At 41.0% G+C, this 7,421-nt stretch overlaps 1 long non-coding RNA gene across 2 annotated transcripts; it reads right to left on the bottom strand.

Annotated features, from left to right (window-relative positions):
* Positions 1–3,260: 3,260 nt before the first annotated feature.
* Positions 3,261–6,952, bottom strand: LOC144340761 (uncharacterized). Of its 2 annotated transcripts, none has more exons than XR_013417079.1 (2): positions 5,953–6,952; positions 3,261–4,220 (listed from the first exon to the last, which is right to left on the bottom strand). It is a non-coding gene; the product is annotated as an uncharacterized LOC144340761 (long non-coding RNA). The 2 variants fall into 2 exon arrangements; XR_013417080.1 differs by having other exon boundaries at positions 3,261–4,394; positions 5,953–5,977.
* Positions 6,953–7,421: the final 469 nt, after the last annotated feature.

The raw sequence follows: 7,421 nt of genomic DNA, 5'->3' as shown, positions 1-7,421 counted from the left end.
TGTTTATCAAACGGTAAGGAAATTAGACTGGCTTGAGTCCATCTGGGGGCAGCTGTGGGAAGTACAGCTGTTTAATTAGAGTAAAGCCTATTGTGAAGCGTGTTGAATGTCAAGCAAAGGAATTCATACATATTCCTGGAAGCAGTGGGGAGTCATGAACCTTTCAGTAAAATACTAACAACTTTTAAAATTTTGTTTTAGAAAGACTACTGCAGTAGTTGAATGAGGAGAAACTAGGAAGACATTTTCAGAAGGTAGTTGTAATATTTCAAGTAAGAATGATCAGACATGAACTAAGTGCAGAGGAATTTGGGTTTGTGTGTGTATATCACCTCCTTAACTCGAGTTTTGTATTATTAGCTTGTAATGGATCATGTATGGAAGACCTCTCGTGCCCCACTTAAAATGTTCTTGTCCCCGCTCCTCCCAGCCACTGCTGCAGTGAACAGTTTATCCAACCAGCTTCACGCAGCAGCACACTGAGAATGCCTCTTCTCACTGCCTGTCCCTGGCTTCTCAGATGCAGTGGCTGGCTGGGGTGTCTCAGGCAACCCATGGGGCACTCACTCATATACCCCAAAAATGTGGGGTAACAACATCCTGTGAAAGAACCGTCTTCACTGGGGATGGGAGCTCTTGAGTCAATGCTTCTCCTGTTCTCCCCACCGCACAGTTCTGAGACACACTCCAGAGACACATTTCCCTGGGGGAACCCAGGCTAAGAGAGAACAGGATCCTCCTCATTCTTTGGTGCCACCATAATGGAACCTCACATGCTGTTCTGCCCACAGTAGGAGCTTCAAATCTTCATGACTCACCCTTATGTTGAATAGCTAGTGTCTCCTTTGACCTTTTTAATCTTTCTTTTTTTAGTCTGAGACAGAGTCTCGCTCGGTCTCACCCAGGCTGGAGTACAGTGGTGCATGATCTCGGCTCACTGCAGCCTCCACCTCCCAGGTTCATGTCTCAGCCCCTGAGTAGCTGGGACTACAGGCATGTGCCATCACACCCAGCTAATTTTGTATTTTTACTTGAGACGAGGTTTCACCATGTTGGCCAGGCTGGTCTTGAACTCCTGGCCTCAGGTGATTCACCCACCTTGGCCTCCCAAAGTGCTGGGATTACAGGCATGAGCCACTGCACCTGGCAACCTTTTTAATTTTTAAAAACAGATTTGTAGAACTGACTCGGTCCCATATACTCTGTAGTAGTTTTAAGCCTGTAGGGTGGTAATTTAGGATACTGGCAAGAGCAGAGAATTTAGAATCATAAGATCTAGATTTGAGCCTCACTACCAACTAGATGAGTGACCAAGGGCAAGACATATACCTCTTGCAGTCTTCAGTATCCTCGTCTGTAAGATAGGTGTGTTAGTAGTTACCGATCTTCACAATGTTCTTGTATCAAGCAGGACCATGCGTGTGTGGTGAGCATTTGCTAATTTCAGCGCTCAGCTTCCATTTTCCCTTCCTCTTGGTTATGTGATTCCAGTTTTTGTTTGGATGGCTATCACCTTTCCCCAGGGCATCCTATGTTTTACCACCATTCTCCTCTCTACCCCCAGCTTTAGGGTAGGCCCTAAATAAAATATTTTTAATCTAAAGGGACTATTCATCATTTCCCTGGCTATATTGATTTTAAAAAGCAAGAAGAAATTTACTGGCAGATCTGATCACCCTTCTGAGGGAGCAATCAAGTAAGACAGCATGTAGCCCCTGGAGATTGCTAGAAATCATCATGTGGCCCTAAGGAGTGCCAGCCTAAAAATGAAGCAGAAAGAGGGATGGTGAGATTACTGAACTTTTGAGTCAAGTCACATCCAAAGCCCATGTGACCTCTGATCTTTTCAGATAAATGAGTTATTAAATATTTTATTGAAACCAGTGTAAATCAGGCTTTCTCTTATCAGGGACAGAAAGACTCTCAACTGATAGAGTATATAAGCAAGCTTTGTAACTTGCAAATGAATATAAAACATTTTTAAAATTATTTTTCCACTGTGAATCAGCAAGAATACCTGTGACCCATGGGGCAGGTTGAGAAAAATTTCTAAGCTTTTATTTTAATTTAGTACCCTTTTTTGGAGAAAATTGGAACCGACTGACAGTATGTTCAGAACTAGATCCCAACAAGAATAATTACATATGTAAAAAGAAACAGGCATTTTAAAACCTATACAACTGAGCAAGTTGTGTGTGACACTGAGTGAGAATATGATATATTCTTATATTCAAGTATGTATAAAATTCACAAGTCATAAAAGTAAAGACTGTTAGATTTGGCTACATAAATATACAAAAACTTATATATGGCAAAAAAAAGAAAGAAAGAAAGAAAGAGAAATAAAAGAAAAGAAAAAAGAAACCCACAGAGTTTAATGTGAGTAATGAACTGAGGGAAATTTTTGGAGCTTATATGAAAGATCAGTTGATAGCCTCAACATACAAAGAGTTCTTATAAATCAATAAGAAAACAATCTTAATTGGTAAAAGATTTTATCATAAAATTTGAAGAACATATGAAAAGATGCTAAAGTTAAGATCAAAGTCAAGGGCTATCAGGTTTAAAAAGGTTACTAATAATTATATACATCAAGTTCTAGGCACTATAAGAATTATCTCACAGAGATGCATATACAAGAATGATCATTATAGAGTTAAAAAATAAAAACCAATGTTTAACAATAAAAACTGGTAAAATATATTTTGATATAATCTTATATTGAAATATATGTTGGAACCATTAAAAAAGATCAGGTAGGCCGGGCACGGTGGCTCAAGCCTATAATCCCAGCGCTTTGGGAGGCCGAGACAGGCAGATCACGAGGTTGGGAGATCGAGATCATCCTGGCTAACACGGTGAAACCCCGTCTCTACTAAAATAATACAAAAAACTAGCCGGGTGAGGTGGTGGGCGCCTGTAGTCCCAGGCTACTGGGGAGGCTGAGGCAGGAGATGGCATAAACCCGGGAGGCGGAGCTTGCAGTGAGCTGAGATCTGGCCTCTGCACTCCAGCCCGGGCAACAGAGCGAGACTCCGTCTCAAAATAAAAAGATCAGGTAGGCCTTTTGGTGTTACCATGGAAAGAAGTGTGCTATATTGTTTGAGGATATTAAACAACATACAGAATGATCCTATTTATATTAAAATATACATTAACATATGCATTAAAAGTCTGAAGGTAAATGCCAACAATTAACAATGGTTATATCTCAGGTATAGAATTGCATAGAGGCCGTTTTATGTAAAGCTTTCACAAAATTCAAGCAGTACAAAAATATTTTTATTTTAAAATAAATAAGTAAGGAGATATCAGAGAGAAATTCAGTTTGGGTAATCTGTGACCCCTTGAAGGTAGAATGCGTTCCTCTAGTCCTGGGTTTCTGCATGTCAGTGACGTGCCCAGCAGGTGACAGTCCTGTTGTGTTAGGGAAGGGTGGAAGGAAGGAGGAGGAGGAGCATGAGAGAAGAAAATATTTTCCCCAACCAGGAAACTAGAAATTTCACAGGGAGCTCCAGGGGAGCATAAGGAGTTGCATTTCTAGCATTCACTGTCCTAGAGTTGGCTCCTTGAAGCCTGTGCAGTTGCCATTGCTGTTTTGCCAGGTTCTGGCTGTAAGGCCCAGTGACTGCCTCCTTCCCCACTATTGCCCAACCCAGGGTTTCTGGTAACTGATCTCATCCCTCCTCTGCCCTTTGGACTTGACTTTGGACTAATTTGACAACACATCAGTCAGCCCCATTATGAACAGCTAAAGTCTGATGTGATCCATGAGATTAGGACCTGAGATGAGTTGGCATCTCTTCACTTCCACCCCCGCCAGAAGAAACTGGAGTTTGGAGTCTCTAGATAAGAAGCCACAGGAGGAACGACACAAACAAGCTTTGGGCTCCCTTGTTTCATGTCTTGTGATCAACTTAGATGAGTTATGAGAAAGTTCTCTTGGCTGAATCCTAGCCTTGCACAACTCAAAAGGATCAGAAATTCTCAGTGTGTAATTCTTTAGATAAAAAATGAAGCTTAGAAAACTTATGTAACTTCCTCTAAGCCCATAACAAATTTGCAGTAATGCCAACATGAGAACCCAATTCTCCCCGACACTGTGGACTCCCGACCTCAGGCGCGGCTATTTCCACTCTGCATGCCATGTCTTTGGCTGCTGCATTTCCAGCTGCAGGATTCCAGAGCTTCAGGGATTTGTGAAGAGTGAACTTTGACACCTTCACTCAAAATAGAGAATTGAAAACGAAAATGTAGCATTGAATGCTTTTACTGTAATGCCTAGTGTTGTCAATGTCAGTAGTATTGCAGTGTCATATCATCGATGTGACATTTGTTCATTCATCTGTTCATTCATTCATCAACATTTCTGAGCATGTACATCAGGCCAGGCCCTGCAGCAGAAAAAAAATAAAATAAAACCACACAGCAATAGCAAAGGGGCCATATAACCCAGCAATAATTTTAAGCCTTACATCCCTATTCAGTCAGTCTGGTCCTGTCCCCTAGACCCCTGGCCTTTGGTCTTGGCAATCCTTGTATAGAGAATTACCATATCATTGCACAACACTCAGTTTACTGGAGACCCTCTAGCAACATTCAATTGCAATCAACTCTTGGAGGCAAACCCTGTGAATGTGGTAGCTGTGTATGGTGGTTGCATCGATGTTCTCAAGGATAAAATGCAGGAAGCTTTCACTTTTTACATTTCATCTGCCACTGGAATCTGAGTATACTTAGCATCACTCACAGTAAGTTCTTCCAGGGAAAACAGTATGCACCACCTAGCAGACACCAAGACCCAATCTTAATACCTTGAACAATTATAGATAATCCCACTGACTCAGTTAAAGACCCAGCAAGTTAATTTTGGTTACAAAGATAACATGGCTGTGTGTTAGTAGACTCTCAAACTATTATATCTTAGGAACAGTGTGTCTGAAAATGGGCTTTTTTTGTGCCAGAATGGCTATCTGTACATGTTTTGAGGAAGCATTTGGGGAAGCCTGAAGGCGCAATGCTGTTGGTGTCATGATCACTGACACCATTGACAGCCAGTTATATTGCACATGTGGCCCAGCATGTGCCGAGGAGCCTGAGTCTACTGAAGGACACTATGTATTGAAGCCAAGGGCAGAGGGAGGCATGCTACGGTCCCTGAGATCATCTTCAGCACTCTGAAGGGTAATAATCCTCTGCCTCCACCATAGATTTGCATTATCAAGAGAAGATACAGGTTTCTCATCGGCTTTTGGAAAATCTGGGTGACAGACTAGTCTGATGTCTTAAAAAAAGAATGTTGAAGTCCAACATTTAGATGGAAAGAAAAGGATACTAAACCTCACATCTTACATAAAAACTAACTCAAACTGGACCACAGATCTAAATGGAAAATGTAAACTATAAAACTTTTGGAAGAAATCATCAGAGAAAATGTTTGTGGCCTTGGTGTAGGCAAAGAATTCCTACATAAGATATCAAAAGCATGATCCATAAATGAGTAACTGATAAATTGAAGTTCATCAAAATTAAAAATTTTACTCTGCAAAAGACAAGAGAATAAAAAGAGAAGCTAGATCGGTAGAAATTATTGCAAATCACATGCCTGATGAAAGACTTGTACTCAGAATACAATATAAACTTTCAAACCTCAGTAGTAAGAAAACAAACAACCCAATTAGAAAATGAACAAAAGATCTGAACAGACATTTTACTAAAGAAGATGTATGATAGGAAGTAAGCACATGAAAAAATGCTCAACATCACTTGCCACTTGGTAAATGCAAATTAAAACCACAATGAGATGCCACTACATACCTATTAAGTAGAATGACCAAAAAATATATGTATAAAAAACAACTCATAATATCCAGCATCTTAGCTCATTTTATGTTGCTATAATAAAATACCAGAGACTGGGTAATTTACAAAGAACAGAAATTTATTTCTTACAGTTCTGGAGGATGGGAAGTCTAAGTGAGGGCATCTGGCATCTGGTGAGGGCCTTCTTGCTGCATCACAAGATGGCAGAAGACATCACAGAGAGAGAGGGGCCCACAAGAGAGAGCTGAACTGGCTTTTATAACAGACCCTCCCTTGTGATAACTAACCAACTCCCATGGTAACCCATTAATCCATTAGCCCATTAATCAATTAATTCATGAAATGATTAATCCATTCATGACACAGAGCCCTCATGACCCAATCGCTTCTCAAAGGTTCCACCTCTCAACATTGCCACACTGGGACCAAGTTTCCAACACATAAACTTTTAGAGGACTTTAAAACCATAGCACTAAGTGCTGACAAGAATGCAGAGGAACTGGAACTCATATATTTCTGAGAATGACAACTGGTACAGTCCCTGTAGAAAACAGTTTAGTAGATTTTATTAACTTAAACAAAGACTTATCATATAACCTAGTAATCCTATTCATAGGTATAGAAATGAAAACAGAAAAAACAGAAGCTGCGACTGGGACTGGTAGTGCATGCCTTGGCAGGCCAAGGCAAGAGGATTACTTCAGGCCAGGAGTTTGAGGTTGCAGTGAGCTATGATTGCACCACTGCACTCCAGCCTGGGCAACAGAGCAAGACCCCATCTTTTTTAAGAAAACTAAAAAAAACAAAAGCTAGAAAGAACCCAATGTCCTTCAAGAAGTTAAGGAATAAACTGTGGTGCTTCCATACAATGGAACACTACTCAGCAACAAAAAGGAATGAACTGGCTGGCATGGTGGCTCACTCCTGTAATCCCAGCACTTTGGGAGGCCAAGGTGGGCAGATCACCTGAGGTCAGGAGTTTGAGACCAACCTGGACAACATGGTGAAACCCTGTCTCTACTAAAAATACAAAAATGGTACGGGCGTGGTGGCTCACACCTATAATCCCAGCACTTTGGGAGGCCAGGGCAGGCAGATCATGAGGTCAGGAGATCGACACCATCCTGGTCAAAATGGTGAAACCCCATCTCTACTAAAATACAAAAAAATTAGCGGGCATGGTGGTGGGCGCCTGTAATCCCAGCTACTTCGGAGGCTGAGGCATGAGAATTGCTTGAACCTGGGAGACAGAGGTTGCAGTGAGCTGAGATCACACCACTGCACTCCAGCCTGGGTGACAGAGCAAGACTCCATCTCAAAAAAAAAAAAAAAGAAGAAGAAGAAGGAATGAACTACTACTGATACATGCAACAAGATGGATGACAATCAAATGCATTATATTGGAGTGAAATAACCCTGACTTGAAATTCACATATTGTATGATTCCATGATGTGACATTCTGGAAAAGGCAAAAAATATGGGTATGCATCAGAGTCTGTCTATGTTGCTATAAATATCTGAGATTGGGTGATTTATAAAGAAAAGGGGTCTATTTGGTTCACAGTTCCACAAGCGGTACAAGAAGCATGGCATGAGC

Source organism: Macaca mulatta, chromosome 4, assembly GCF_049350105.2.
Source record: "Macaca mulatta isolate MMU2019108-1 chromosome 4, T2T-MMU8v2.0, whole genome shotgun sequence".
NCBI lineage: Eukaryota > Metazoa > Chordata > Mammalia > Primates > Cercopithecidae > Macaca > Macaca mulatta.
This window is presented reverse-complemented; position numbering and strand designations above follow the sequence as displayed.